The 22880-nt window shown below is 37.7% G+C and overlaps 1 protein-coding gene across 1 annotated transcript in view; it reads right to left on the bottom strand.

Moving 5' to 3' along the window:
• The window catches only part of CCN6 (cellular communication network factor 6), a 104713-nt gene that overhangs the window by 72213 nt on the left and 9620 nt on the right, over positions 1 to 22880 (bottom strand). The gene's annotated exons all lie outside the window — the stretch shown is intronic.

Below are 22880 nucleotides of genomic sequence, written 5' to 3' on the forward strand. Positions count from 1 at the left end.
TCTTTGTTTTCTTACCCACAATATGCTAAGATTCCTTCAGTTCTCTTATTTTTAGCAGTCTATAGATTTGATGATTAGAGGGCAGCAAAGTGGCCCTGTGGATCCAGTGCTGAATCAGGAAGACTCATCTTCCTAAGTTCAAATCCAGCCTCAGACATTTGCTAGTTTGTGTGGAGCAAGTCACTTAACCCTATCTGTCTCAGTTCCTTCATCTATAAAATGAGCTGAAGAAGGAAATGGCAAACCACTCCAGTATTATCTCTGCCAGAAAACCCCAAATGGGGGTCGTGAAAAGTCAGAAATGATTGAAACAATTCCTCAACAACAACAAGATTCTATGATTAAAATGTAATTGCCTTGAAAATAAGGATTCTCTTTTTTTTTTTTTTTGTATTTTTATCCATAGTACCTTGTACAGTGCCTAGCATAAAATAGATACTTAATAAATCCCTGATTAATTGCTTGATTGTTTCTCTAAACCTAAGTTTTGAGGAGTTTCAGTCCTTTCAGCACTGTGAATGCTGAACCATCTTTGAGAGAGGTAATTTTGAGAGGCAGCTAGATGGTGTAGTGGATAGAGCCCTGGTCCTGAAATCTGGAAGACCGGAGTTCAAATGATGCCTCAAAAACTTAACACTACCTAGCTATGTGACTCCAGGAAATTACCTCTCAAAAAAAAAGAGTGGTGAATTTGAGAATCTGCCTGAATCCCTTTCCCCACCTAATTTTCTAAGACAGTCCCTTTAGTCCCTCAAATAGTTCTTCATATCTCAAACCCTCCATGGGACATTTTCTCTAGGTAGCCTAAAAAGAAGAAGAAATGTTCTCAAACTCTAAATTATCTAATAATGCAAATATCACAACTCGTTCTCTCTTCTTCAACTCACTGCATCTATATCTTTGCTTACATAGGCCTTCTTCACCATTTCTTATTCACTGCCTTCCTTCAAAGCCAAGTTCAAGTTTTGCCACTGTTCCAGAAAGCTTTCTCTAATCTACCATTGTTTCCCTTTAATCATTTTCATGTATTCAACTTGAACTTCAGAATTTTGCATTTGTTGAAATAGTAATACATTATTTATTTGACACCTTAAGGAACCGTGTGTTCCATATTAAGTGAATTTTACATTGTGCTGAAACTTTAAGCATTTTTATGGAATTATTTTTACAAAGCATATTATATATCTCCCTTCTTCAACTTTCAAACTGAAAGTAAGTTAGCAATTTCTTAATTACTCAGCAGTAGCATCACAAATAATAGCTTGTTATCACAAACATTAGAGTACTGAAACTTATAGAAAAAAAGTTGTACTATAATATTGAAAATTGTACTGAAATACTGGGGGAAAAGTTATTGTCATAGAATATTCCATGGGGGACATTATAGTATTAGGGGTGTTTGACCATATGCCAGCAGAATAGGTTCATTTTTTATTAGAGAGAACTAAGGTCCTCCTTTAGTGTGGGGTGATGTAGAGGCTAGGCTAGAAGAACATGATAAGCTCCGTGAGATCCATCCAAGATGTAAAAGTTTTCAACATGAGGCCTTCGATGCTTTATGTGTCTTTTAAGAACCAACTTAAATAAATTCCAACAGGAACATCATCAAAAGGATGCCTACCTGGTACCAATCTTCTACAATGATGAATATAGCTAGTTGCTATGTGTTAACACTCCTTACTCTTCTCCCTTCCCACATATTTTGTTCTTACTTTGTGTCTATTTTGTGTTTAAATACACACACACACATATATGTATATATATATATATATATAAATATGTGAATTCAAGATGTAGTACACAATATATAACTATACAATGTAAACCTCATTTCCTAGTAGACTATAAGTTCCTTGAGACCAGGGGTATTTTCATGTTTGTTTTTGTATCCCCAGTGACCAGGAGAGTGCCTGACTCGTAATAAGTCCTTAATAAATGCTTACTAAATGGAATTAAATGACATGGAATTGAATTACTGGAAGAGGCAAACACAGATAAAAGCACAAATTCTTGAAGTATTACTCTAATAAAGCCATATTTAGCACCTGTAAATATATCCTAAATTAGGACTAATTTGAAAAGAGATTAAATGCTCCATGTTTTATTAAATATGATGAATCAGGCATTCCTTTGTGTCCTATAGATTTTGAACTTGCTACTAGGGAACAAGGATAATACAATAGACTTGAGGTTCTGATCCCAGATATGTGTGCTTTATATCCTTCTTCAGCTTAGCTGTTGGGAGTCATCATCTTCTCAGGTTTCTCTCTCACTATTATTGTATTCAAGGATCCCAACACCAAAATCTTGAGGTGTTTCCATGGCGATTGATTCACTCCTGACAGGTATATGTGCTGAAGACAGCTGGAATTGGCTCAAGAGAGTTGATTGTTAAATTTTTCATTGAGAGCAATTACATTAGAATTCTGCAAATGCTACAAAGCAAGGCTGGATTTATTGGGGCTTTTTTGTTGGGGGGGTTATCTAGACAGGAAAATGATAGAGAAAAATGCCAATAATGCAAATTAAATTAAAAATGTATCCTCTATTGGGAGAGTCAGTTTTTAAATATTCCTTGTCCCTGCTCCATGTGGTCTGGAAGTAGTGAGAGCTACAGAGCTGGGAGAAAGGACCCAATATGATCTGGATATAGCTTAAGAATGACCACTGTGGAGTAGAACCAAGAAAATATGATATACAGTAACAATAAGATTATGTGATGATCAATTGTATTAGATTTGGCTCTTTTCAACAATGAGGTGATTCAAAACAATTCCAATAAATTTGTGATGGAAAGAGCTATCCACATCCAGAGAAAGCGCTATGGAGACCGAGTGTGGATTACACCTTGTTGTTTGTTTGTTTGCATATTTTTATTTCTTTTTCATTTTTTCCCTTTTGATCTGATTTTTCTTGCATAGTATAATAAATGTGGAAATATGTTTAGAAGAACTGCACATATTTAACTATATTAGATGGCTTGCTATTTAGGGGAGGGGGAAGAGAGAGGAAGGGAGAAAAATTTGGAACAGGCTTTTGCAAAGGTAAATAGTGAAAACTATCTTTGCATGTATTTTGAAAAATAAAAAGTTATTATAAATTTTTTAAAAAGAAGGTCACTGTGGTTATAAATACTGGACAGCAAAGGAGAAAAGGTGATGGCAGTTGACTAAACTAGGGAAAATGATAGGAAGTGTTACCCAAGTTAGAACTTCAAACCTGCTCTTCTTATGTCTCTCCCTTTATCCACTCACTATCAAATGTCCAAACACTCCTAGCCACAAGACTTGAAAATACATTGTTTATGGCTAGCTGAGACTTATTACTTCTACAAATGTGACCACATATCCTATGCCTCCTGACCACAATGACTTAAGTGCAGAAAGCTATATGCATAATTTAAAATCCATAAAATCATATCTGCTTTCATCGGGCTACATACAGATACCCTCCATCACTCTTTCACTGTCCTGTCCATAGAGTCATGCTGATAAAAGGCATTCACCCTCCCAGATGAGCTTTGCCTATTAGTGTTTAGAAGAAGGTAATAACATGCTTCAGATTTGTCCCATCTAACTCTACGCTACTCTAACCATAACTTACAAATCCTGCTGTCCAAGTCATAAGTATCATGTGTATTTTTTTAAAAAGCAATGTATGAAGCAGCTAGATGGTACAGTGGATGGAGCATTAACCCTGAGTTCAAATCCAGCCACAATTACTTAACGCTTAACTACTTGTGTGACTCTAGGCAAGTCACTTAACTTCGATTGCCTCACCAAAATAAATAAATAAGCAAAATAAAATAACTAAAAAGAAACAATGTGAAAAGTGGGAATAGGGTGATATAAACCTTAGTCCTAATTTTGCTAATAGTTTTGTGACCTTGAGCAAGTCACTTTCATTCTCTGGGCTTCAGTTTTCTCATCTGAAAAATGGGAAGGAATGTTAAACTAGATGACCAAGCTCTAAGGTGTCTAATAGCATTACCAATCTAAAAGCTATGACCTGTATATAGGATAACATTAACATTTCATTGCTCCATTTAGTAATTAGTATATGTACTTGTTTTTAAAATGTGTTTCTAATAAACAACATATTATAAGGTTTTGTTTTCTTATTCAATCTCTAACTCCTCTGCATTTTAATGGATTATTTAGTCCATTCACAACTAAAGTTATGAGAGGTTTATATTTTCCTCTGTTTTTCTCTAATATTGGGATTTTTTTCAAATTAGGCTTTTAACTGTGAACAATACTAGGACTCTTCAGTTATTTATCTTAATCTTTTTGAAGGTGGTCTCTCTTCTCATTCCCAAACAACGCTTAGTTTAAAGTCCCTATCTCCATTTTCTTCCTTCCTAGAATTATTCATCAGTGGAACACCATCCCACCACCTAAACAAAGCTTCCCTCTATCTCCTCTATTCTGCTATTCAATCCTTCCCCCCTCCTCTGTGCCCTCTCCCCAAGACTCTTCTCTTTCTGAGATCCCAGAGGCGTCGCCTTCCCCTCATTGCTAATCTTCAATTTGGCCCAAGTACATCAAACTCTCCCCTCTTTTCTTCTGACCCTCCCCCTAACCCATGAGGGTTGTATAGATAATATACATTTTTGTAATAAAATCCTAGGAACCTATAAGCAAGTTGTCTCTGGGTTCTATCCATAATGTCCCAGATCTTCCTCTTCAGTGCTAATTCCACTTGGTTTTAGCCTTTTTCTCTGTCTTATGTACATTTATAAAGAAGTTTCTTAGTGGTCACTTTGTTGTCACTCTGTTGCTATCCTTGGAAGCTATATTCATTCACTCTTCCTGTATTCTGTTTCTCCTACGGTATTTGAGAAGCAAACAATCTCTCCAAGTCTGGTTTTCTTCCTAAGAATGTTTATAATGCCTCTTTATTGTTGAATATCTATCTTTGTTTATCATTTGTGGTTAAGTTCAATTTTTCAGGGTAGATCAAACTGGCTGCCTCTTGATCTCTGCTGCCCTTCAGAAAACATTGTTTTATTGATGCAGAATAGATTTATAGTATTTGAATTTTCTTTCTTTTATATGTGAAGATCTTTCTCCTGATTGCTTGCAGAATTGTTTCTAAACTGAATTGTTAAATTCAACAATGACGTATTTGGAGTTTGCAGTCTTGGATTTTTTTTTTTTTCTGGAGGTGATTTATGCATTATTTTTATTGATATTTCTTTTCCTATGTTCAGAGATTCTGGTCCATTTTCTTTTCTTTTCTTTTTTGTATTATTGTATTTAAGTTTGTTTTTTTTTTATTTAAGTTCTTTGGGGGGACCTATGATGCTTAAATTTTCTCTATGAATCCTGTCTTGAAGAGCAGTATGTTTTACTTGAGTTGAAAATGTGGGTTTTTAAAAAGTTATTGTTTTTTATTTTTTTCTATATTGGTCATAATTTCTATGTATTTACATCCTCAATCAGTCATCCTCTCATTTGTTTCTTTGGTGAGACTTACTATCACAGATTTAAATTTTCTATTCTGCCAATTTCTATTGTGAAGGTCAATAATTCTCCTCTTGTAATTCCCTTTCCTCTGTTGATCCACTCATCAGCATGCGGTGTTTTTGTGTTTTCTTCTATCTCATTAACTGGTCATTTCCCTTTGCTTTGCAGTATTTATTCATAGAGGTCTAAACTTGTTTATAAGTTTTCCTTATTTCCTCTTACTGTTACTGTTTTCCCTTTTAATTTATCTTTAATTTAATTTAATGTTTATACTTAGTCTGAGTTTTCTTCCCCCTAAGATTTTTGGTGAGTTCAACCTTTGTTTCACTTTTAGTTTCCTCTATTGCTTACTTTCTGACTCCTTCCCCCTTGCCACCCACTATTCCCCTGAACTCAGGATCTTAAAGCGTCTTGTCTTCTTCCCCTGCTAGTAATCTCATGTTTCATCAGTCTAAGGCTCTGCCCCAACTGACTTTTAATAGAAAAGAAGTCATCCCACATGGATGCTGGGGCATTTTCACTTATGTTTAGGAGAATGTCATACAACCTCTACAGCATCCCCCCCACACAAGGCATCCTGCTGTGTTCCCTCTATTTTTCAATTCTCTAGCCAAGCAACACAAAACTCTGCCAAGATAGTGCTGTTACATGTAGTGTTGATTTCTGGAGTTTATACTTTGAGTCTCTGAGGTTCTGGAAGGTCCAAAGGACCACAGTAGGATCCAATTGTGGGATAGCCTTATTTCAGGCCCAAATACATGTTCTTCCCCTTTCCCTTTGACTTTTAACTCTTGCGTAAAGATAGTTTGCAATATTCCCATACTAGCCAGTAAGACCTCAGCAGACATCTAATTCTTCAAAGGCACTAGAAAAAAGAAACAGAATGGGATGAGGTGGGGGGAATAGAGTATAGCATCAGCTTCAGTTTCATGCCCTTGGTCAGGTGATCTAACGTAGTTTTATTATCTTAGAATGATAGACAGTGGGGTAGGGGGTGCCGAGTGGGCTCCAGATAGGTGTTAATCCATGTTTGTTGTTGTTTTTTAACCTGCTTTTGGGTTCCTGGTGTCCTAGACTATGAATACAACTGATGTTGCTTTATCTCACATTGTATGTCAAGATAAAGTTAAAATGGGTACATGATTCAGACATAAAGGGTGGAGTCATAAGCAAATTAGGGAGTTTGGAATAATTTACTAATCAAATCTATGGAAAGGGGAAGAATTTATAACCAGAAGGCATGCAATTTAATATAGATTATAAATGTACAATCATACAAAATATATTCAAATGGAATATTCATCAATTGGGAAATGAACAGATTGTGCTACATGAATGTCATGAAATGTTATTGCTCTGCAAGAAACAATTAATGTGAGGCAGTGCAGTGCTTCCATGGGTAAATGTTCTGGACTTGTAGTCAACATTCAAATCTTGCTTCAGATACCTACTACCTCAGGTCACATAGTGTATCGAATTATGAGTCAAGTCACATAATCCCTCAGTCTTAGTCTCCTCAAGTATAAAATGGGAACAATACTATTTGTCTAGCATAGCATAGAAAAACAAATGAGATGAACACATTTATAGAACTTTGTACACCTTAAAAGTGATATGCATTTCCTCCATTCACAGCAGAGATTGTTGTCATTTTTTAGGAATGTCCAACTCTCTGTGACTCATTTGGAGGATAATTACTATTTGGAAGGACATATTGATAAGGTACAAAAAATTGTGGACAGTCACCCAGAAAGAATTCACAGGTTAGGAGATCTTCCAGGTAAGAGACAAAAGTTTTTATTAGGATGCCATAAAATGGGCAAAGATCCTAATGAATTCACAATGTACAAGCGGAAAGGGAGGACCTTTTATAAAATACAAAATAAACTCAAGGGTTGACATCTATAACTTGAACTCCTGAATATACAATAACTATGGGATCAATGTAATCTTGTCAATGCAAGATATTAAACATGCGTACACTTCAACAAAGGCCTATTTAAGGACAAGATAATCCTGTGCATGAAATTCAGCAAAGGTCCACTTAAATTCAACAAAAACCCTCTTCTGTTAATGCCCTTCCCTGTGGCCCACTAGGGAATAGAGATATGGTCTTTTGCTGAAGTCTTATTCACCCCTTAATATGAATTGATTCAGAATAAAGTAGATAGAAACAGAAAATAATGAATGCAGGAAACAAAGACAGCAACAATGTAAATAAGCAAAAACAAAAACAAAACTCAATAAAGTGAAACTGAATAACATGTCCCAAAAATGACCAGGTTTGGTCCTGAAGAATTTTAAAAATGCATTTCCTCCATTCACAGCAGAGATTGTTGTCATTTTTTAGGAATGTCCTACTCTTTGTGACTCATTTGGGGTTTTCTTGGCAAAGATAATGGAGTAATTTGCCATTTCCTTCCCCAGCTCATTTTACAGACGAGGAAACTGAGACAGAGTTAAATAAATTTCCCCAGGTGACATAGTCAGTATCTGAGGAAAATGAGTTTTCCTAACTCCAAATCTGGCACTCTCTCAGAAAGGGATGCCTAAAGCTCAATGTTGCTTATGCTACGTATGACACAGGGGATGCGTCACTTGCTTTTGCTGAAATGCTTCCCCTCACCATTCTTTTAATTTTTGGTTACCAAGGATGAGGGCAGCTACGTGGGACAGGGTATAAAACACTCATCCTAAAGTCAAGAAAAAGTCATCTTTCTGAGTTAAAATCCAGCCTCAGATATTTACTAGCTGTGTGACTCAGAGCAAGTCACTTAACCTTGTTTATCTGTTTCCTTATGTGTAAAATGAACCGGAGACGGAAATGGCAAACCATTCTAGTATCTTTCCCCAAAAAAATCCCAAATGGGATCAAGGAAGACTTGGATGTGACTGAGAAATGACTGAACAACAAAGACAACAAAGTCTATGTTTGGGAGGAGAAGGAGGAATAGACTCAGAAAGAAATGTGATGCTAAAAAAGAAACACATCTTCATTGATTTCCAATACAGACCATGACTCAAACTAAATGACAACCAAGGAGCATCAAATGAATTCCAGCCTGATTTACCTTAATAAAAAAATAACACAAAGACCCTTTGTAATGTACAGATTCATTGTTTATGTGCAATTTATGCTATTAAAGTGCTTGAAGACAGTTTGTTCTCTTAAGAAGCATTAACATCTCTTCTCCTTCTCTTCCATTCATCCCATAATTTCAATTATATTGGTCATTTGATTAGTCAGCTTCAATCCAGTCCAGGTCAAAAGGACGGAAATTATAGTTTCATGGGGGGTCCAAATTAATTAGTTTTCGTTTTGTCTGTACTTCTCCCAATTAGCTTCAGTTTAAAGCATGCTCAGCTTTGGGGCTGAGTGGGCCATAAAAGAGAGCAATGAGTCACATGGCATTTTGTAATGGGCTTTGAGGCCTTTGCATCTACAGAATTCTGCTTACAACATATTAACTTTCAGTGATTAGTGGAGGTGTGCTCCTTGTGATGTTTCTGGTGTGGGGCAAAGAAAACCAAATTAATCCCAGATTAATCTGAGAGCCTGGCTGAGCATTAACTCTCTCATAAATTACCCAAACAGGGCACACTCCAGTGGGAACAAGATTATAAGAGAAAAGAAATATATAGGAAGGAACAAAAAAAAAAAAAAAAAAAAAATGCCAGTTCATGGAAAAAGAAAAAGGCTAAGGATTAGATCAATCTCACTGATAGAGGAAACTCCTAGATAAGGAAATTTTCTCTGCCAGTACAGTTGAGCATTTTCTCTGTACTGATTTAGGGGTGACAAAGGTCCTTTTGCCAGATTTGAACATCTGCCTATATTTGTGTGGAGGCAGAAGACAGCTCAACAATATTAGGGTTTCCCAGGTATGGCAAAAGAATTCCCAGGCTCAGTTTGTCTCCAAGTTAAGGGGCAACGATTTATTATGCTGCTGACAATGGGCTAAACTCCAAAGGAAACAGGCAGAAGCAAGAATATAACTTTCTAGGAAAAAGAAACAAAAATCAGGTTCAGGTCACTGATATGCTCACTTTATGGCTTAGAAGTACAATTGAAGAGTGGCAGGAGTGGGTTGTACCCATAACTGATTTCTATGGCTTCTTGAAAAATATTGAATGGAGGTGGAGCAGCTCCCATCACTGAATTCTAATTTTATGGCTTACTGACGCACAGATCGTTCTCTGACACGGAGCACTTTTTGTGGCACTCCCAAACCCAGGTAGTCTTAGAGTGTCTCAGAGATCGCTGCATTCTCCTTACTACTCCTCATAATATGTATGATTTAAGGATAATTTTCATATCTTTTATACAACTTTATAATTTTTTTAAAATTCATTTTTCCAAATTATCCCCTCCCTCCCTCCACTCCCTCCCCCCGATGACAGGTAATCCCATACATTTTACATGTGTTACAATATAACCTAGATACAATATATGTGTGTAAATACCATTTTCTTGTTGCACATTAAGTATTAGATTCCGAAGGTATAAGTAACCTGGGTAGATAGACAGTAGTGCTAACAATTTACATTCACTTCCCAGTGTTCCTTCTCTGGATGTAGTTATTTCTGTCCATCATTGATCAACTGGAAGTGCAACTTTATAATTTTAAAATGTACTTTAAAAAAAAAAAAACTATTTTGGGGTCAGAGTTCATAGTTTTCAAATCTTAGATTTAGGCTCAGGACATTGAGGGCAACCACAAAGAGTTGCCAGTGTAAAACAGTATTGAGGAGAAGGGGAAGAATAATTCATTTATCTACAGGTTCTGGGTTTCCTATTATAGGCAGTAGTGTGTTAGGATTACTAGGTGAGAACTCAGGTTGTCTGGACAGTGACAAGGTGAGAATTCGGCGTTCGGTTCATCCCGCAGCAATAGTAATCCTAACAGTAGTGATCACAAATAATGAAACCTGCTCAGATTTCACAAGTTTCTTTTGGGAAAATGATGACTCCTCCATCTCACAGATCACCTAGAACATACATCTCCTCACTCTTAAAAGGATAACTTTAGCTCTAAAAGTGATAAAGGAGCAGGGGGGGAAAAAAGTCGGCCAAAGACAATTTTGCCTGCTTAGCCATTTTATTTAAAGCCAGTTTTTATGATGATAATAATTCATATTTGTTTAACGCTTTCCAATGAGTTAGGCAGTATCAGTATTATTCTCCATTTTATCATTGGGGAAACTGAGTCACTGAGAAACCAAAATGAAAGTTCATCCGAGTGAAGTTCTTTCATCTGGGACAAAAATAGGGGGATGATGATGCAAAGAATGATTCGACCTTGGGAGCTGTTTCTCTAGAAGAGGGGACTCTCTGTTCCCCAGAAAAAACTGTCCCACACTCCCTTGGATGGTTACCCAAATGGAAGACTGTCAGGACCTCAGGTGCAACATTGTGGCATATGGTAAGTAGGCATTGATGAGGTCTTCAATGAGGTGTGGTTAGCCAACGAAATGATAAAAAATTATGCAATTCCTTATGCAAGCAGGAATGATGGAATATAGCTTCTAGGGAAGACAAGAGTGGGGAGGTCCCCCTGACCTTGGGGTTCTTCTGTTCTAACAATTCTAAAGATTTCTGGTTTTAGAATCAGTGCTCCCAAAGTCCCCCTGTTATAGAGTGCTATTGTTCTAACAATCTGTCCATCAGTGATTGTGAAAATCTTATGGCCTAGGAATATAATATTTCTTTTCTTAGACTTCAGGAAAGATATATTAGGGATCCTATCCTCTGACCTTAGAGTGCTATTGTTCTACCAAATTATCTGACAGTGATTCTAAAATCTTCTGGCCTTAGGATAGTAGTCCAAAATTTTGGGTCAGTGATAACCAAATTTCTGAGACCACTCCTCAGTTCTACCTCTAGGCCATAAAATTAGCATATCAATGTCATAAAGAACTGGATAAATTTGTCTCCTTATTCCTGGCTCTTTACTAAATTCTTTTGGCACTTAGCCTGCTTTAATTGGCAATAAGTGACAATAAATGTTGTCCCTTGAATTGGATATGGGTTCAAGCCTGCAAATTCTCTGGAGACACCTCGCAACATTGGCCTGCAACCCCAACCTTTTGGGGTCCCTTCTGAGCCTCAACATTTAGTGGCCCGTATGGGGAGAACCTGGCCTTCCCTGGCTTGATTCCCTCCGTGTCAAGGTAAGCCCCCCATTTTTTTTCTCCCTCAATGCTATAGCTGGGACACCCAAAGCAACTGAGAGAAGGCTTGTCTGGTTTGTCATGAGCTCCATGCTCAGCAAGTTGTCCTTGACTGGGGATACCTAGACTTGGAAATTCTTACAGTTTTCAGCAAAGTTCCTAGGGAGCATTTACCATCTTTTCACTCCCTCTGGGTTGCCAGAGGAGATGAAGTACTATAAAATGGCTTTTGGAAAAGATGGGACAGTCCTCTTTCATATCATTTTTGTCTATGTCTGCCTCTCTGTGCAGAATTTCTATGTCATGTTTGTTCTGTGAGCTAGATTTTGTTACCTGGAAAAATTTAAAATGCAGCCAGCAACAACAACAAAACTTCTATTCTGTAGTTTTAATGGTGGGAAGATTTCCTAACATTCTTGTTTCCCAACTTAAATGGAGAAAAAGCCTGACTTTTTTCCTGTGGACCTCAGCACTGGCCAAGTTAGGGGCTACAGAAATAGTTAGCTAATTAAAATTAAAATAACATCTTAGCAGATTCTCAAAGTTTGGAAAGCAATGATTAGGAAGTTTGGCAATTAGTCATTTTTAAGGTTGCAATAAAAATTCCTGAAACATTGGGGATAATTCCAGAAATTTACCCCATTCTGAGAGAAAAGAAAAAAAAACCCAACAACTAGGTAAATAGCAACTTTTTGCTACACCTTCCTTGATTCCTATCTTGTCCAGAGTCCCTTCTGCTCCTTTGGAAAAGCACCTCAAAAGGTATTAAGGGATCCTTTCCACTCCTATCTCTGGAGTCCTGAGTGCATCTCAGTTGTGGGGACTGCTAACAAGATACAGCCCAAGTCCCTCTGTTTTCTAATTCCTTTCATTTCAGAACAGATTAAGAAAAGGGAATGCTAAATTTTGCCTTACCTTAGAAATAGGGGAAGCAACAATATCCATGTTACATGGAACAGCGACAGATCATTAAGCCATGGGGATCCCACACAATCTTGCCCAAACATCTCCCCAACCCAGCTTCAGGTAATAGAGATGAAATGGGGGTCAGGCTCCATTGTCAGCATTCCCTGAGCCCTGGCACCTGAAACTACCATCAAAGGGAGATCAAAGGGAGAATACCAGTCACCCCAGCCTTTAGCAGTCCTGTCCAGCAACTGCCTGGGAAGGATCTGGGTACCCCTGGAAGCACCCAGCATGGCTGTGTGAGATAAGAAAGCCGGTCAGTCTCTGCATTTGGTAAGCCCACCATTCTTTGTTTCAGTTGCAGAAATATATTAGCTATATAATTTATGACAAATTATTTTATCTCTGTCCAGTTTAATGATTTGTAAAGAGAAATAATAATGATTGTTGTTGTGAAGATCACATGATTGCAAAAGTAGTTAGCATAAAATATGCTACATGAATTTGGATATGATTGCTTCATATTTGATAACTTTACATGTTTTTAGATGTGGCCAATATACAGTGCCAATGTTGAGATAAATGACTTCTAATATGTTCTTTGAAATATGATAGTAAAAGTAGTTTTAAAGGAACTCTAATCAAAGCCCACTAAAGGGACATATAAGTTGTAATCTGTTTGCACTGACTGTTCATGGAAGATTTAAGAGTTTGGAAACTTTAGGAAAACAGAAGCAGCTTTCTACTACTTTAAAAATTCTAGCAATAAACAGACTGCTTCTGAATTATTAAGAGTGAGACTTCTGAGAGCCCTGTCAGGAAAAATTGGCACTTTAACTCTTTTCTGGCTCCCAAAAGGGAAATGGTTTGTGTGAATTGGAAAATAACCAAATGACAATTCAGTTTGTCTAGAACATTTAATTAGAATTTAGGGAATCTCGTGAACTAAAGTTAAGTCAATTAAGAATTGTCTTGTTTTCTCCCCAAAATTAAAAGGAAACTTATTTAAGGAAAGACTGGCTATTAAGAAAATTCTAAAATTGTTAACTAAGTTATTTGGAGTTACTGTCATCATATTAAACCTAAAATTGGTAATTACTGTGTGTGGAACAAGAGGGATGAGACAAAAGCCTTATAAGTTCACTTCTAAGTATGAAATGTGCAACATCTTTTTCCCTCTTCACAGAGTGGGGAGAGGTATCAAACAACACAGCCCATGAAAACACTGAGAATAGATGGGGCAAGGAATGACAAACTGAACCCCTTCCCTGGGGCTGAGTCAATTCCACCTTAACTTGTAAGCTTTCCAGTTTTCTTGAAACCATCAAGTTAACATCAGTCCTGAGAAATGAGCCTGTTTAGGATGTGTAGTTTCTAAACAAAGAATGTGTTTACTAAGAATCTATAAGCTTCCCCCAATCAAAAACTAAACTTGAAATTCTAAAATTAAAAGGAGAAATCAATAATATTGAAAGTAAAAAAACTATTGAATTAATAAATAAAACTAAGAGTTGACTTTATGAAAAAGCCTATAAAATAGATAAATCTTTGGTAAATCTGATTAGAAAAAAGAAAGAGGAAAATCAAATTGTTAGTCTTAAAAATGAAAAGAAGGATCTTTCTACCAATGAAGAAGAAATTAGAGAAATAATAAGGAATTACTTTGCCCAACTTTATGCCAATAAATTTGATAACTTAAGTGAAATGGATGACTATCTCCAGAAATATAGGCTTCCTAGATTAACAGAGGAGGAGGTAAAATGCTTAAATAGGCCCATTTCAGAAAAAGAAATAGAACAAGCTATTAATCAACTCCTCAGGAAAAAATCCCCAGGACCAGATAGATTTACATGTGAATTCTACCAAACATTTAAAGAACAGTTAGCCCCAATGTTATATAAACTATTTTTAAAAATAGGGGATGAAGGAGTCCTACCAAACTCCTTTTACGACACACACATGGCACTGATACCTAAACCAAGTAGGTTGAAAACTGAGAAAGAAAACTATAGACCAATCTCCTTAATGAATACTGATGCTAAAATCTTAAATAAGATATTAGCAAAAAGACTTCAGAAAATCATCCCCAGGATAATATACTATGATCAAGTAGGATTTATACCAGGAATGCAGGGCTGGTTTAATATTAGGAAAACTATTAGTATAATTGACCATATTAATAATCAAATTAATAAAAACCATATGATCATCTCAATAGATGCAGAAAAAGCATTTGATAAAATACAACATCCATTCCTACTAAAAACTCTTGAGAGTATAGGAATAAATGGACTTAAAATAGTCAGGAGCATATATTTAAGACCATCAGTAAGCATAATATGTAATGGAGATAAGATAAACCGGAACCTTTCCCAGTAAAATCAGGAGTGAAACAAGGTTGCCCACTATCACCATTACTATTCAATATTGTATTAGAAATGCTAGCCTTGGCAATAAGAGTCAAGAAAGAGATTAAAGGAATAAGAGTAGGAAATCAAACTATCACTCTTTGCAGATGATATAATGGTATACTTAGAGAACCCCAGAGATTCTAATAAAAAGTTATTAGAAATAATTCACAACTTTAGCAAAGTCGCTGGATACAAAATAAATCCACATAAATCCTCAGCATTTTTATACATCATCAACAAAATGCAACAGCAAGAGATACACAGAGAAATTCCATTCAAAACAAATATTGAGAGTATAAAATATTTGGGAATCCATCTACCAAAGAAAAGTCAGGAATTATATGAGCAAAATTACAAAACACTTGCCACAAAAATAAAGTCAGATTTAAATAATTGGAAAGACATTCAGTGCTCTTGGATAGGCCGAGCGAATATAATCAAGATGACAATACTCCCCAAACTAATCTATTTATTTAGTGCTATACCAATCAGACTCCCAAGAAACTATTTTAATGACCTAGAAAAAATAACAACAAAATTCATATAGAAGAATAAAAGGTCAAGAATTTCAAGGGAATTAATGAAAAAAAAAAAGTCAGATGAAGGTGGTCTAGCTATACCTGATCTAAAGCAGCAGTCACCAAAACCATTTGGTATTGGCTAAGAAATAGACTAGTCAATAAGTGGAACAGATTAGGTACACAGGACAAAATAGGGTAGAACTATAGAAATCTAGTGTTTGACAAACCCAAAGATACCAACATTTAGGCTAAAAATTCATTATTTGAAAAAAACTGTTGGGAAAACTGGAAATTAGTATGGCAGAAATTAGATATGGACCCACACAACACCATATACCAAGATAAGATCAAAATGGGTCCATGATTTAGGCATAAAGAATGAGATCACAAATAGATTAGAGGAACAGAGGATAGTCTACCTCTCAGACCTGTGGAGGAGGAAGGAATTTATGACTAGAGGAGAACTAGAGATCATTATTGATCACAAAGATTTTGATTACATCAAATTAAAAAGCTTTTGTACAAACAAAAATAATGCAAACAAGATTAGAAGGGAAGTAATAAATTGGGAAAACATTTTTACAGTTAAAGGATCATTTCCAAACTATATAGAGAACTGACTCTAATTTATAAGAAATCAAACCATTCTCTAATTGATAAATGGTCAAAGGATATGAACAGACAATTTTCAGATGATGAAATTGAAACTATTTCCACTCATATGAAAGAGTGTTCCAAAGCACTACTGATCAGAGAAATGCAAATGAAGACAACTCTGAGATACTATACACCTGTCAGATTGGCTAAGATGACAGGAACAAATAATGATGAATGTTGGAGAGGATGTGGGAAACTGGGACACTAATACATTGTTGGTGGAGTTGTGAAAGAATCCAACCATTCTGGAGAGCAATTTGGAACTATGCCCAAAAAGTTATCAAACTGTGCATACCCTTTGACCCAGCATTGCTGCTATTGGGCTTATATCCCAAAGAAATACTAAAGAAGGGAAATGGACCTGTATGTGCCAAAATGTTTGTGGCAGCTCTTTTTGTTGTAGCTAGAAACTGGAAGATGAATGGATGCCCATCAATTGGAGAATGGTTGGGTAAATTATGGTATATGAAGGTTATGGAATATTATTGTTCTGTAAGAAATGACCAGCAGGATGAATTTAGAAAGGCCTGGAGAGACTTAAATCAACTGATGCTGAGTGAAATGAACAGAACCAGAAGATCACTATACACTTCAACAACAATACTGTATGAGGATGTATTCTGATTGAAGTGGATATCTTCAACATAAAGAGGATCCAATTCACTTCCAGTTGATCAATGATGGACAGAAACAACTACACCCAGAGAAGGAACACTGGAATTTAATGTAAATTGTCAGCACTACTGTCTTTCTACCCAGGTTACTTATACCTTCGGAATCCAAATCTTACTGTGCAACAAGAAAATTGGATTTACACACATATATTGTATCTAGCTTATACTGTAACACATGTAAAATGTATGGGATTCCTGTCATCTAGGGGAGAGAGTAGAGGGAGGGAGGGGAAAATTTGGAAAAATGAATACAAGGGATACTGTTGTAAAAAAAAATTACTCATATATACTGTCAAAAATTATAATTATAAAATTAGAAAAATAAAAAAAAGAATCTATAAGCTTGTTTAATGACTGATCCTTTGCACCAGGGTAAGTTTAAACATATAAAATATGTTAAATAAAATCTTCTAAAACAGTGTGTTAGGCCTGGTAAATTTTTAAAATACCGTATCTAGCACTAAGCCGCAATTAGAAGAATTTGCTATTAGAGATAAAATCTCTTGGCACGGTAAGTGATATTCTTTTGAGTTTTGAATTTGATTGCCTTATCATTAACTCAATAATCCACCCACCATTCAAGAGAAGTGCCATAAGTTACTCAGAGGAATGCCTTCCTGAACTGTCACAGGTGGATGTCTTATCTGGGCAAAAGTTGGGAGGACAACCTTAGACTTCTGCTTAAGGTGGGATCCTTCTGACTCAGTTTCCCAGATCTGTTTCTTTGTTTCCCATCTAATTATTCTTGATTCTGGCTATGAGGTGGAATTATTACTGCATGATTTGTTGTCAAACAGAGGTAAGGATGCTTTATCCTATCATGTATGTGCTTTCAGGCTAAAGCCTGAAGGACCTGTTTTGACACTATTATAATCATATTCCTGCCTTTTCCTCTTATAGCAAATTTCTATCATTTCTATATTTATAATTTCTATAATTTATAGAAATATATATAGTTTACATTTATAATTTCTATAGAAATTTCTATATAAGCCATGAGCCCAACACAAGATCCCAGGGGACAATATGTTTTTGTTTTTGTTTTTTTCTGAGGCAATTGGGGGTATTAACTTGCCCAGAATCACACAGCCAGGAAATGTTATGTTAAGTGACTGAGGATAGATTTGAACTCAGGTCCTCCTGACACTTTGCCCCCTAGCTGCTTCTCTACCTTAGATCTTAAAGATGCTTTCTTTTGCATACCCTTGCATAAAGAGTCATAATTTCTTTTTGCCCTTGAAGGACCAAATCTTTGTATGTAACCCCAACCAATTAACATGAGCATGACTTGGAGGTAGCTCAGGACTTCAGTGAGAGCCCTCACATAATTTGGACAGGCCCTGGCTATCCAGTATGTAGACATTATGATCTGCAGCCCCACCCCAGAGGCTTCTCTGGCTGCAGCCATAAAAACCCTTATCTTCCGCCCCCCCCATGGCCCCAAAGAAGTTTCTTTGTCTATAGGCCCACATTGCCTATCAGTCTGTTAAGCATTTGGGACATGATTTAACTCCCACCTCCCTTTTGCTCTCATTGGAGAGGAAGCAATCTTATCACTCCCTGAACTTTCCTCAAAGAAACATCTGTACTTTCCTAGACTAGGCTGGATTTATACCTAACTTTAGTATTTCCAAGCCCCCCTATGATTCTATTCAAGGCCCTGACAATTCCCCTCAAATAGGGCTCTGATCAGGCCAAGGCTTTTTAAGACCCTGAAAGCTAAATTAATTTCTGTCCCAACCTTAGCCCTACCTAAAGAAAGCCTTTTATGCTGTATGTTGATGAAAGTGGGGTCAGGTCTAGGGGTCTTGACTCAGTCCCTAGGATCTGATCCTAGACCCCTTATTTATTTTTTCAAAGAAGCATGTGTCTTTGGGGTGACCCTCCTGCCTTAGAGCAGTGGCTGCCACACTCTTAACTCTAGGCCAGCCATTGGAGGTTCTAACCCCTGCCCCACTGGGTTCAGAACATTTTTGCCCTCACTGAATTTTGGAATTGGGTAAAGGACTGAGAGTGAACATCTATATTGATTCCAAATATGCCTTTCATGTTTGGCATGCTCATAGGGCTATATAGGAAAAAAAAAAAAAAAAAAAAAAAGGATTTTTCACAGAAGAAATGAATTAAATGTTTTATAAAAGACAATAAAAGGGAGATTTACTTCAGGCCAAAGGAAACAGACTTGCAAATTCAGCTGCCCGTGCTGCTACCTATTTGGACCTTTAATTCCCTAACTCTTACACTCTCGTGTGGCTCCCAGGACAAGCCTTTGCTAAAGAAACGGGGTATACCCTTTCACCCTCTGGGTGGTTTCAAACAACCTCAGACCAACTTCTAATCCTAGGGGCCAACCAATGGAAACTTATCTTTGGCCTAAACTAAACAATTCATTGGGAAAAAATGTTCTCCAGACCCTTGTGAAACCTATTTTCACTGTTCACAAGCTAGGAGAAACAATTAAATAGGTCTGTCATGTCTACCCAGTTTGTGCACAAGTAAATCTGAAAAGGCTGCAGCTTATCTAGAGGAGGGATACCGATTAGGGGAGGACTGGCACATGCCCCCTCTCAGGGGCTTCAAATTGCTTTTGTCTATCGATACCTTTACTAATTGGGGGAAAGTCTTTCCTTGTAAGACTAAAAAGGCTCAGAGGTTTTTGCTAAAGAAGATCAAGCCTATGTAAGATTAATTATTATTTCCACTCTGCATGTCATCCTCTCTAACCGATGCTTGATGCTATTTAAACATTATGGTGCTTGCACCCTACATCACCTGAGCACTCCTTTCACTGTGGATAATGCCATTATTCTACCCGTTACCCCATCTCCCTTGAGGAGACAAAAGTAGGTATTTGAGGGAAATTCTTTGGTATTTATCCAAGGAAAAGCTGTCTGGATATGAGATATTCCTGATATCTACCCCCCCTCCAAGTCTTCCTCTGGGTGGGGTTCCTAGTTACTGTCCCTAGTAACCTCTATACTAACTTAACTTTTAATTATCCTTTTTTTCACTCATATTTGGTCCCTGCATTTTTAACCTACTTGTGAGATTTGTTTCCTCCAGATTCCAAGCTATGAATTTCCAACTATTTGTCCAACCTAAACACCATCTGCTAACTGATTCTGACACTCAGCACTCCCTGAATGCTGCTGCTGCCATCTTCAAGTCACATATTTGCCTCCCCTCCTCATTCTGGACCCCACTAGGCAGGGACAGTTCTACATCCCTTATCAGCATGAAGCAGCTCCAGAAATTGAGATCTCAGTCCCTTTGTCCCAAATGAATTTGGGGTTCAAACTGCTTGATAGGGGAAAATGATGGAATATAATCTCTAGGGGAGACAGCAGCAGGGAGGTCATTTATCAATGATTCTAAAGTCTTCTGGCTTTAGAATCAGTGATATTGAGATTCCTCCTGCCTTAAATGTTCTAACAATCTGTCCATCAATGATTATAAAAATCTTCTGGCTTAGGAATATGATAATATTTCTTCCATTAGACTTTAATGAAGATATATTGGGGATCTAGAGGCCCTCTGACTTAAGGGTGCTATTGTTCTAACAATCTTTGTCTGTAAATGATTCTAAAGTCTTGTGGCCTTAGGATAGTCCTAGATTTGCTGATCAGTGATAACCAAATTCCTGAGACCATTCTTCAGTCCTACCTCCAGGCCATAAAATTAGCATGTTAATGACATGAAGAACTGGCTAAATTTGTCTCTTTGCTCCTGGCTCTTTGCTAAATTCTTTTGGAACTTAGCTTGCTTCAATTGCTGTTACAATTACAATAAAATTTGTCCCTTGACTTGGGGATACAAATTCTTTTGGGACACCTCACATTCTGGTCTGCAACCCCAACCTTCTGGAGTTACTTCTGAGGCTCAACAGGTCTCACCATCTAAAGATAATCCAGTTAGAAATCCAAATTATGTCAAGACTCTGAGGCTAAATTTTCCCTATAAAATCTACTTTAAGGACCATCCCATGACTGTTACTTTCTTTTGGGTCAGCCTGCCACAGTATTCTCTCCCCTGGTATCTTTTTCCTTAGCCCACCCCCATGCCTGTCCTATCTCCACTAAGCTTCCCAATCCCACTTCTCCTCACAGCTAACTAACTTTTTTAGGGTGCTAAATCCCTTCAGAATTTAGCAAGCCAGCTAAGGTCATGTCCCAACCTCATAGGGCGCTTTCTGCTGGGTAATTGTGAATTCCACTGAGGAACTTGTCTTTCATATGCTTTCCCACCATTCATGTTTATCATTTCTGTATTCCTTCATTTTCTGTATAACCTATTTCCCTAAGTGTAAAGGGATGAAACTCTTGAGTAGGTGCACTGAAATCAAGGGACCGAGCACTTAAGACTAATTACCAATTGGACAATACTCTATTAGCTTATGCTTGGAAAAATGGCCCTTCTCACTATTCTGTGCTGGCTCCATCTTTTGGTGTACACAGATAGTCGTAGGAGGGATTAGGGGGTGGAATAAGACAAGCCAGAGTCACTTTGGAGGAGGATGAGGAGAAGGGAGGTCTGTGGAGAGTATGTGGCACTTTTGTCCATCCCCTTCATTCCCCCTAAAGAGCCTGACTCTGGCTGATTCTGAGGCCTCCAGGGAGCTAACCCGGACTTCACATTTTGGCAGCCAACGCCTAAGTAAATTACCTTTTGCCAAAGAGAATGGCAACCAACTATGGTTGAAGATGCTTTACTCTAGAGCTTCCAACTGCTTCCTGCTGTCCTGTTTCCAACTAAGCCATTGTAGTCATCATTCTTGAAAGACTCACTGGAGGAGAGGCAACCTGACAATTACTTGTGTGGATACTGCAGCTCCCACCTCCTCAGAATCCATAGGAAATGAAAAGCTGAAAGGGACAGGTTCCTACCACCAAAAGCCCCAGGTCATTGTAAAATGGTCTAACATCAAAGACAAATAAGATTTTATTAGGATAAATGATATTAAAGATGCATTGCCATCTGCCAAAGCAAAAGCTTCCACCTAACGACAATAAGACCTTTCCATAAGACTTACTGCTGAAACCTCTTACATATGTTGTCTTCTCCCTTAGAATAAGAGCTCCCTGAAAGCAGGCACCACTAACCTAACAGAGCTTTAACTTCCTCATCTGTACAATGAACTTTAGTTTTCTCAACTAACGTCTGTTAGGATTACTAGGTGAGAACTCAGGTTGTCTGGACAGTGACAAGGTGAGAATTCAGGTTGTCTGGACAATTACAAGGTGAGAACTCAGGTTGACTTGATAGAAGGAGCAAGCTCATTGGTTGAAGTGGTTCTTCCCAGAAGCCCTTGCATTATCCCACGCCCATTCTCTGGGAGGATAAAAGAGGACACCACTCCAGAGATAGAAGTCTCTGCTTTACATCAGCCCTGACGGGGCTCTCTGCAGGAAGGGAAGTCACTTCTCTGGACAAGAGTTAACAGCAACTACCTGGAGACAATGGTTCGTTACAGGAAGAAGAATCTGTCTGAGAGATTTGAGTAGACACAGCAGATCTCTTCCCAGAGAGCGATCCGGCAGCTTCTGGAGACGACGCTACATTTGGCGCCCAACGTGGGGCGAGGACTTTTGCTTATCCTGACAAGAGGAGCTAGACCAGACCTGGAGACAACAGCGCGCTACATTTGTCCACCGAGATTTGTCGTCTTCATTTGTAGTCTCCAGAAGCTGTTGGATCGCTCTCTGGGAAGAGATCTGCTGTGTCTACTCAAATCTCTCAGACAGATTCTTCTTCCTGTAACGAACCGTTGTCTCCAGGTAGTTGCTGTTAACTCTTGTCCTTAGAAGTGACTTCCCTTCCTGCAGAGAGCCGACTTCCCTTCCTGCAGAGAGCTGCGTCAAGCAAGATGTAATGCAGAGTCTTCTCCTCTTCCTGGAGTGCTGTCCTCTTTATCCTCCCAGAGAATGGGCGTGAGATAATGCAAGGGCTTCTGGGAAGAACCACTTCAGCCAATGAGCTTGCTCCTTCTATCAAGTCAACCTGAGTTCTCACCTTTTAATTGTCCAGACAACCTGAATTTTCACCTTGTCACTGTCCAGACAACCTGAGTTCTCA

This window comes from Sminthopsis crassicaudata, chromosome 4 (genome assembly GCF_048593235.1).
Source record: "Sminthopsis crassicaudata isolate SCR6 chromosome 4, ASM4859323v1, whole genome shotgun sequence".
Lineage (NCBI taxonomy): Eukaryota > Metazoa > Chordata > Mammalia > Dasyuromorphia > Dasyuridae > Sminthopsis > Sminthopsis crassicaudata.